We start from the raw sequence: 10,528 nt of genomic DNA, 5'->3' as shown, positions 1-10,528 counted from the left end.
GTGCACCTCTCTGGCCAATTGACACACATACAGTAATGCCACATGCACCTCGGCAGGAATTCACAGCTGGAAGTAACAATATATATGTCAGAGTTCTCCACTTACTGAGGCCTTCTGTTACTTCCCCTCACTTTCGAGGGCAAGAAGGGGCAGGAAAGTAGGATAGATTTAGGTGAATGCATGTTGGGGGTAGTCAAAAGAAGTATCTCAAGGGAATCGGTGGATTAAAGCTGTGTCTCTGATCCCCCCATGGCCCTTGGGGAGCAGGGAGGACTGCCGCTGAGACCCAGTAGGGCTCAAGTTTTGTCAACTTGCATCAATCTCTCTGTCTGTCAGCAATGTACCTCGCAACCCCTGACCCTGCCCCACCTTTACATGCCCTGTGTTGCAACCTTTCCGAGATCTGATTGGCTGTTATAGAGGTCCAGCTGAGAGAAAGCGGAGACAGTAATCTGGCCTGCGATGCCACCGAGTCTCGGGAAGATCCATCTCCTGCTGCTCGAGCCCGCACTGAAAAAAATGCAGATTCATGCGTCATTTCTGCCCCCCTCTCATCTATGATGGAGTTCCTTTTCTGTGTGCTTTTACTTCCTATGACAATAATCACCCACCGTCTTCTGCTATCTGCCATCTCTTGGTTGCATCAACCCATTTCCCCTCCCCTCTCTCTTAAAGGTACAAAGTGTCTTCATCCATCACTCTTCTAGAGACTGACTAGTCTGTCACTGAGTTACTGCTAGAGTGAAAGATAGCGGTGCCTCTGAACAAAGCGGCTCACTTGTTTTCCACGCATCCACCAAGTCTGGACTAAGAGCTTGGAGTAGCAGATCCTTAATTTTGTGTCACGTGTGTTTGTGGGATTAGGATACATGGGCACTGGGCTAAACTGTAAAGAGAATGTTAGAAAATGCACGTCACCCCCAATATCCTGTCTTGAAAGTGCCATAATTTGTAGTTCGCATTTGTACAAGGTTAAACACAAAGCAGGCTGGGGTTACTCGGGTGAGGGGTGCTTGGCTGTTGAGGTACTCCAGCTGTAGGGGTCTTTTATCATTCTCCCCATCATCCTCCATCACTCACTGTCCTTTGTCCATCGCCATCCTGCAAGTTCCTGATTAAAAAGAATATCTCTTCAGTGCCCCCATTGACCACCACGCATCCTCGTGCTCTTTCTTCCTCTTTCACTCCATCTTCTCCTGTCCTCTCTTTCGTATCTTTTAAAAGGTGTAAAGCCAACCTGGCTCCTTTCCATCAGCTTGCCTTTGGAATCCAAGCTGAAACCTCCATATGGGTCCTGCTCACCTAAACTAAATGTGTACACGTGAAGCCTATTTCAGACAGTCCCCAGAAGACGCAGCTATACATGTGGGTCATGCCCGGACCGTTCAAAGGCTTTTAAGAGGGAAACAAAATCACCGTTATTTTCTTTCTGTCTCAGTCTGCTGCTCTTCTGTTTCTTTCTGTAAAACCTCAACCGGAGCTCTTGTCTGTGGTTGCCATTAAAATCAGGACAATGCACCTTGTTGACCCAGCTCTTTGTCCCTGCTGTCCGGTGATCAGGAACATGCAGCTGACTTCGGCACCACCATGTCACTTAACTAAAGCATCGAATCAAAGGCAAAGAGAACCTGTATGATGGTGCTTTTCACTTACAAACAGTCCTCTGATGCAGGAGGCCCTACCCTTATCTGCAGGATTTCAATCATCATCAAATCATTGGTGGTGGCTTTGATGCACCATTGAGTTGATGGCCCATTGTTGCTTCTCCCCTTTCAGCAGCACCTGGGCAGGCGGGCACGGTTAGAGCTTTCTGCCGTGTTATGAAAACAGATGTGTGACCCTACACAGAGGTTGGGACATCAGGGGAAAGATGAGGGGGCGTGAGAGCAGTAAAATAAATCTGTCAATTAAGAATAGGAGCGCGCGCTCAGAGTCTTAAACTATTAACAGCCTACAGTCAGAGCAACAAAGATTTTTATTTTTGAGCTCTTGCCAATTCCAATCGAGATTTCTCACATTTAGTTGCAGTTTGCACAGCAGCTGAGACTGGGATCTGCAGCCCCAACACAAACAGATGGGAGGAAAATGGAAATGCTGACCCAGAGTTCACAGCCAAGCATGGTAGCTCCAAGCAGCAGTGGGCAAGACAGCCTGGCACCATTGCCTTGAGCGCAGCCAACTCGGCTCTTGTCAGCGGTGTGAATTTAGCCTCAGGTGCCAGCCAGTATGCCCCCTGGGTGCCTGACTGCCTCTGTGGCAGTGTGCAGAGGTGTGGCAGACAGAGTTCTCCTTTATCACCTCAATACAGGCCCAGACTGGCAATGCCAGCAACATCTAAGCCTGAGGCACTGCACCGGGCAGAGCAAACAAGGGGTTCAGGACCCACAAACTGCAGTCTTTTTGACAAAATGTGACTCCTCTGTAAGCAAAACCAGCATGAAACCATGAAACCCATCGTGCAGAAAAGACCTTTATGTTGTTTTGGCTTTGAATTTTAATAGCAATTTAAAAGAATCAGCACTGTTGGTTTCCAGGTTGGTGTTTCTGAAAATGCAGCACCAGTAACAAGAGAGTCAAGACAAGGCTGGCGGCTCAAGTTGGTGTCTGTGGTGCCCACTTGTTCCACTGACTGCCCTCACCTCTCTGTGTAGCCCCGTGGTTTGGACGTGGCTCCGGGACCCTCTTCACAGCCCCCGGACCACCTTTACCGCCGCAAATGCACTTCTTTAGCACATGTCAATATTAGCTCAGGATTATTTCTGGAAGTCCACAAGGGTTAAAGTCCTTTCCTGGATTACAGAGCTGACAGAAAATAATGAGGAAGAATCCAGGGAACTGTGAAAGAAGCTGTAATGAATATTTATTATTTGCATAACGCATACAGATGATTTAACTCTGGCTTAGTGTGGAAAGCTAAATTTGGGTGAAGCCACAAGCTGTCCTGGCTAACCTCAGCCCAGAATAGGCTGGGATGAAGACAGAAGTCACAGTGGTCTGTTAGGCTCCTCTGCTTAGAGATGAGGAATTGGACGGATGGAAAGCGACTGATCCATCCAGTCCTTCCATTCCGGCTTGGTTCTCTGATAAAAGGCTTGGTGTCTAGGTCAGCATTTAACAGTCAACTGGCATTTGGCCTCTGTTTTCCTGAGGGAAAGGACTGGGAATCCTGGGTCCTGACTGGGTGGTCAGGTCACTCACACGTGCATCAAAGCCAAAATAATTCACCCATTCATTTTATGCTTTATGATAGATTGTGACAGATGTAAGGGTGAGTGTAGTAATTTAAGATCTATTTCCACAATCGCTGAAAAACATTCAGGTGGGACGTCAACCCACGGGCCACAGACTGGGGCCACAGACTGGGGCCACAGACTGGGGCAACAGTATACGACTGTTTGAAGCAGTCAGCGATTCGTCACGCATTTCTCAAATATGGCTGATTGATCGCAGCCATGTTGTCTTTGGGGATGTGAGCTACACATCTGTGGCATCTTCTATTTTTGCTGGACTAGATGAGGTTATTCTCCTTTTCCTCAGACGGGCTGGATTGGATTAGATTAAAGTGGGGCTTACCAAAGTAATTAGGGTTGAAACAGGTCCCGTAAGCCAAAGAATTACATCAGCTTGAAGGTATGCGATGCTCGACGGTTGCCTGCAGCTTTCTAAAGAAATACAGTTGTATATACAGTAAAAGGGATTTCCCCCACGATTGTGTGGGCGCGAGTGAGCATGTGTATTTAGAGATGTATATCGCCACCTCATCTGAGTTTAAAATCAGTTAATTCAATCATTTTATGTTACTGTAAAGGCTTCTGTTTCTTATTTTATGTTCCATTTGTGTTCTGCTGACATTAATAACAGTTACATATTTCACACTCTCTTTCCTAAAGTGGTAAATGGTTGACCTTTGAACCCCTGGCCGATGATAGCAGGGGTGGAGTGGCTTGTGAGGCGCTCCGTCAAAGCTGCTAATAAAGGAAATACTGTAAGCAAATGAAATGTGCTCTTTCAGGGGCGAGAATCTGCAGGTGAAGCGCTTTTCTCTCCGGGGATCTCCGAGTTAAAAAGTTCATCTCGTCATCTGAACTGCGCAACTCGCTGAGCCAGAACTTTGTCGAATGATTCAACTGCCAGCGTTCACATCAGCGCTGAAGTAAGAGGAGCCTCACAAAAGCACTTTTGTCTGACAGTCCTGCTGATCACAGTACGTTTCTCTTTGATCAGATCAATAACTCATGCTGTTACCGTGTCTGACAACAGTGGAAGAGTTGAATCACCTGCATTTGTGTGTGTGTGTGAGTGTGTTTGTGTGTGTGTGTGTGTGTGTGTGTGTGCGTGCGTGTGTGTGTGTGTGTGACTGACCTTCTCACCCCTAACGTTCTGACTCTGTTGTTTAAGAACAGAGTGGAAAGTCCATAAGCAGAAGTTGGAAACTTACAACCACAACCAGCTAATGCACAGCAGGACACTCGTTCACTCACACACACTTGGGGCAGGGCAACAAATGCACGGAGCGGTGGCAGTAGCAGTAAATTGGTGCAGACATCCGTCAGAAGCCCCGTGAGTCACCCACTGGAAAACTTACTGCTCCCCAAAGCCAAAGTAGATATCCATCAAAAATGATTGCGGCCAGTGGTAGCTCCTACGAAAACATAGATTTATATATATATACATACACGCAAATACTGTTTGTGTCCATATACACACGCCTGTGAGCAAAGCAAGCGCAGAGTTTTTTGCGGTAGTGTGGTGGAGGGATAACATGTGGCGTGTTGTACGGAGGAGGAACAGGTGAGTTATGGCCAACCAGTGCTACACCTTCAGACACTTAATAGTGACCAAGGACATGAGTGAGGTCAAGCAAAAGGATAAATACTGACTTCAAATTATCTTAGAAAATGTGTTGCGTTCAAGAGAAACTGTGAGGTTTGAGTGAGATTGATAATGTTGTAACGTCATTGACACAACAAATTATGGGGAGAGAATAACAGGAGATTTAAGGCAGACATACTCGTGCAAAGATATACACTTTTTGACTTCATGCGTCCGTGCACACATAATTGTGTTTTACAGTGCAAGGTGTCAAATGGTGCACACCTGTAGGAGGTCTGCGGAGATCATCGCTGTCATCTGGAGAAGCAGGAACAGAGAATGAGGAGAGATGAAACGGACATCAGAGGGGTCTAGTTCTGCCCCCAGACATTGTTTTTCCAAGCTTTTCTCATCACACTGAGGGGCAGAGAACAATGCGGCGCACAGACCCTCAGAACGCCCAGTGAGAGCAGCACAGTCAGCTCTTTCAGCACACAGAAGAAAGAGAGAAATCAAAGAGCGGAGGAGAGGCGAGGAGAGGGAGGGATGTGGACACCAGAGGAGATAAAGTGCCTCATCAACAAGGGCTTTGCTCTTCGTTCCTCCTGTAATACCTTTCGTACAAATTAGATGCAAAACGTGTGTGGACAAGGCCCGAGTGAGAGGTAGCTTTTGACTCCCTCCTCTCCCTTTGAACATTTCTTTTTCCTCTCAACGTTGCCAGCTATGTTTCCCATCCAAGCGGGATGGGGAGATAATTGAGAAAAGTCAAAGAAGTCAGTCTTGCCTCCAGTTTCAGAAACACAAACAGACAGAAGAGAGGGTTTCCATTTTGTGGCTAACCCTCAGTCATGCTAACTCTGCTAGTGTTCGCGAGTGGAAATATGCCCTTTTTCAAATTTAGCAGACCTCAGATGTGACATTTTTACTCTCGTGCCTCAACCCCCTTCCTCTACCCCTTCTCCAGTTGTTGGAAAGGAATGTCTCTCCTGTAGATCTCATGGCACTTGGGTTGATTGATCAAGTGACAGACAACAGAGCCACGATGGTCTACGAGCAATGTATCTCCAAAGCATGTGTGTGTGTGTGTGTGTGTGTGTGTGTGTGTGTGTGTGTGTGTGTGTGTGTGTGTGTGCGCGTGTGCGCACCACTGGAATTTGCGTACACGCCTACAGCATTGCATGTAAATTCTATATGTGTGTTACTCTGGCTGCTATTGAGACTCCAGGACACTTGGCCCCACACCGAAGTGTCCCAGCACTGGACCCTGCAGGACGCCGGTGACAGTCTGACATGAATGATGAGCAGCAGAAGTGAACAACAGGCCCGGGGGAAACTAAAACCTGCTAGAGCTAGCTTCCCTCAGACCTCAACAACAGAAATAGAGACACAGACCTGCCTCTGCACATAAATCAGACCTTTTATCCTGCCGGTGAGCCTCACGCCGCATGTGCACCCAGATCTCTATGACTTTTGAACCTTTGCATGATGTAAAAGCTTCAAAAACTTGCCTCACTTTTCAGGAGTTTTGATGCTTCATGTTTTTACTGGCAGCAATTCCTCTTCTCTGGCAAGTCCTTGTCTCTCTGTCTTTCTTCATTTTTTTTTTCTTGAAGAAATATTTGTTGGCAGGCTTGAATCAGAGCTTGGATAAACTTGAATAGGTCGGGCATGACTCCACCGACCTCGTGTTGCCATTTAACCCTCTCTACAGGAGAGGGACATCAGCAACTTATAAAGACTTTTATTCAGACATCAACTGTAATTCTAAAACAAATCATGCTAGCGAGCTAATGGAAACATAGCAAGGTGCAACCTTATTACGAAAAAAAAATCAAGTCATAGCAACACTATAACATGCTTTTGAGAGTGTGTATTAAACTCAGCGTAAACCTTGAGCAAGTCTTTATCTTCACCGCTAGGTGCTGCCAAATCTTACCCACCAGTCATTTAAATAGACGGGAAATTCTTTCCCCTCTCTCTACAGTAAATGTCTCATTCCATTGAATTCATCCTGAAATATTGCAAAATAACAGCCAAACAATGATTAATAGGTCAGGATATATGCTAGAGAGCTTTCCATTACGACCGACAAAGAACCCTTCAAAGGTTTAACAAATGAAGTGAAGGAAGAAAGATCACGGCCTGCTGTCCTGCCAAAAAAGCCCTGACATCTTGCAGGTCCATATTCCTTTGTGGCATGCTCACCTGTCTCCTCGTGTCTCACATGTTGGCCAGCACATGTGGAGTTCGCTCAGACGCAGACAGCTTCTGATCTCCGGCGTGTTTTCGGGACATTCTGGGGGATTTCTATTAAGAGGTTTTCACTATTGAAATGCCTTTCAGCCCCGGCGCTCTATGCCTCAACTGTGCCGCGTCCTTCTTCTGGCGCTGTCATGTTTGGTTTTCGCCATCATGTTTGGTTTTCCAGGCAGACTCCTGACGGCCTTCAGCGAAGGGATGCTTGCAAACGGAATCAATCAGCTGCTCTTCCTCAAAGCTTCCTTCTGTTTGCGGAGGGGGCAGAAGGAGGATCCCAACGAAAACCAGCCGGGCCTCCGCCAACACCGCCGCTCTATGGTCAAACACAGAGGGGCTCCCGCAGTCAGATATAGCCTTTATATGTTTACGCAGGGGCAGATAAAAATCATTCGGGCGTCCCCAGAGGGATGGTGTAAATGTGAAGGCTGGCCTGTGAAGCAGGGCTGCAATAACGGGCCGTTTGTCGACCATGACAGCAACGCTCTTTTGTCCCCCACGGATCAGGAATCGTGGCTCAAGCGCCGTTTCGCTGGCTCGACTTGTTGTCTTGCGCCCTCTGTAGGTCACAGCTGCTGAAAATCTTCAAAGAATTTGTGAAAATCCTTTTGTTTTCACCCTCTGACGTCACTCGGCATCAGGATGGCGACGACACGGCGGGAGGAAATGGAGAGTGTTGGTTTGTAGCTTCCCCATCGGTCGGGAGAACACAGTGGCACAGATGGGAGCACCTGTGTTTGCCGAAGGTGTCCGCGTGTCTTTCCGTTTGTCTGTCAGTGTCGCGTGGGGAGAGAGGGCTCATTCATGCTCCCCCTGACCTTTACCACTCCCTGCTTCTGTAGTTCAAGTCTTTACAGCAGCATTAGGTTTTTTCCTAAAACATTAGGCAGATTGGAAAGTTTTGAATAAACCTCTGGGTTTGTTTTGCTTAAAAAACAAGGATTTCTCTCAGAGGACAGAGGACAGTTTTGTCTTGTGCTCCATTCAGTGGTAAAGTCCCAATGTTGACATTTATGTTTCCTTATAAAACGTCCATGTTTATTCATTGACTTTGCTGTTAACAAGAAGCCGACAATTATAATCAAACAAGTAAAAGTCAGATGATGAATGACTTGTTAAATGTTTTATTAATACCTCTGTTGCTTTCTGTCATCCTTGTTTACTTAAATGTGTCTTTGTATAGCTGCAGTTATTAAAGCCTCCTGGTTACTAATGGGTGGATTTCTGAAGAAACATCCATTTAAACACAGTTTCACCATGAAAACTACACCTCTGAAGAAGAAAGACTGTTAGCACTGTAGAGTGGTAGAAAGCTCTTGTTTTGCTTGCAGCTGAGCTCCTAAACCACTGGAAGCTGACGTTAGGCTAGCAGCTAGCTGGTGTTGCTTTGCTGCAATATCCTAACCTGTAAAGGATTTATAGAAGTATTAAACCTTTTTTTCTAAATTCGTCAAGCTGGTACAGTCTGATTCCAGACCAAATAACAGGAATTGAAACCAAAAAAATGACGCAAACCGTTTCTTTTTGCCAGCTATAAAACTAGTAACGCAAGCAAATGTACTGGTAGCAGCATCATGACTTAAATTTATAGTGTTTGAAAAAAGAAAAGGAATTGAATTTGAATAATTTCACACCGTATTAACTTTGAACACCGCGACTGTTAAAAAAAAATAAAAATCCCCCCCTGCTTAAACTGGACTCGTTATTCTCGTCGTCCGTGATATTCCTGCTGAATATTTTGGCCCCCGAATTCTTGGATATCTTTCAAGAAAGCCAGTTTGTGTTGGACAAAATAAACAGGGCACAGTAAATCTTGTCTATTTCCATAGCTGTGAGGAGGGAACTCTACCCCGCTGCACCTGTTTCACCCTCTTTGCTCCCTGTCACACACCCCTGAGCCAAGCAACAAATGGAAAAACCAACCTTGACAGATTTAGGGAAATAAAATAACACATCATTTTTATTTTCTTTTTTTAAAAAAAGGTCTGTTAAAGCCTTCCACAGATGGAGATGGGTTCCCTCCAACAGAGAGTCAAAGAGTTTTTCAGTGTCGTGAACTAATAGGAAAGAAGCACATTTCAGGGAATCGTCGGCTCCTTTGTTGGATTTGGTGAAAACACAATCAGAATCACAAGAGAAGACAGGAAGCACCTTGTTATCGAAAGGATCCAGTGTTGATCTGCTCCGTTTATTCCTGCGTCGTGGCCGCAATTGGTGTGTTTTGGCGGGAGACCTCGTGCACGGGCACGTGGGCAGGCTGGGAGACGAGCTCACCGGCGAGAGACGGGGGGACATGGACGTCGTCTGAGCTCTTGTGGTGCGGAGACACGACCACAGAGTGCATCTGAGTTCTGCAGACTCCTGGAGGTTTACAGCACAGTGAAAGGCAGAACCCACCGCACAGCTTCTGCGTTTCTGAGGACGCTCGTTTCTAATTATTGACTGAATTCATCAGAGGCAGCACGGCGGCTCGCCTCACCCACCCTCGAGAGGGGAGCCTCCAAACGAACGCAAGGACATTTCCCTCCGCTCTCATTTCCCTGTCCGCTGAATTAGAGGTGTGTTCTGCTTGGACCGCTTCCTTTATTGGCTCGTTCTAATAATCCTCTCTTGAACTTTTCCATGCCCAACACACAGCGCGGTTGTAACTCCGACACAGGCGGGGAAACTTTCCCCAAAGGCAACAGGTTTACGCTTGTGTCGCTTCCACATTTTTGTTTGTTGACAGCTTTGAACGGAGACGGGGATTTGCCCTCCTCAGCAGACAGAGGGAAGCTGCGGGCTCACACAAGCTAGCAGGCATAATTTTGCATTATTTTATGAAATAACAAACTGCGTGAGCCCCATTACTTCTGTGACAGCGGTCATTTCAGCGCCTTGCTGCTGCAGGACATCTTGCTAAAGGGGCCAATGCCACAGTCCAGCACGGAGATGGTTGTTGTCTCAAAGTCCCAATAAGAACTTAGCTGATATGTTACACTGTCTGCTTTGTGCTCAGTAGGCACGCCATCAGTGGGGATGTGTCATTAGCGACATTAATCTCCTGTTGTCTTTGTTCTGGTTACCAAGGAACAGTTTGCCAAAGGCCGTAAAAATACAGCGGCGTTACTAGGTCTGCATGTGAGGCCGCAGGAGGGGAGAGGACCAGCGCACAGGATGTTTTTCTTCTCCCTCCTCTCGGTTGGAGAAGCGGGTCCCTCGTGGCTGTCATTTGTGAATGGAGCTGAATGGAGAAACTGCAGGGACTCTGTGGAGTGCCACTCCGGCTCCAGCGTCCAGAGGCTCCCGTGTCATCCATCACATGACATCCCTGCCATTTATGGCCAGAAGCGGCGGGTGGTTGAGGAACAGAGGCTCCGTAGGTTCCTCTGGCTTTCCTCTTTCTCAGATGTGTCCCAAGTGGTAGTGTTTGGTTACCAGGTAACAGGTCCAACATGAGGAAAGGTTCTGACGTCCC

This window comes from Takifugu rubripes, chromosome 5 (assembly GCF_901000725.2).
Source record: "Takifugu rubripes chromosome 5, fTakRub1.2, whole genome shotgun sequence".
Lineage (NCBI taxonomy): Eukaryota > Metazoa > Chordata > Actinopteri > Tetraodontiformes > Tetraodontidae > Takifugu > Takifugu rubripes.
The sequence above is the reverse complement of the archived record's forward strand: the minus strand, read 5'-3'. Positions refer to the sequence as shown.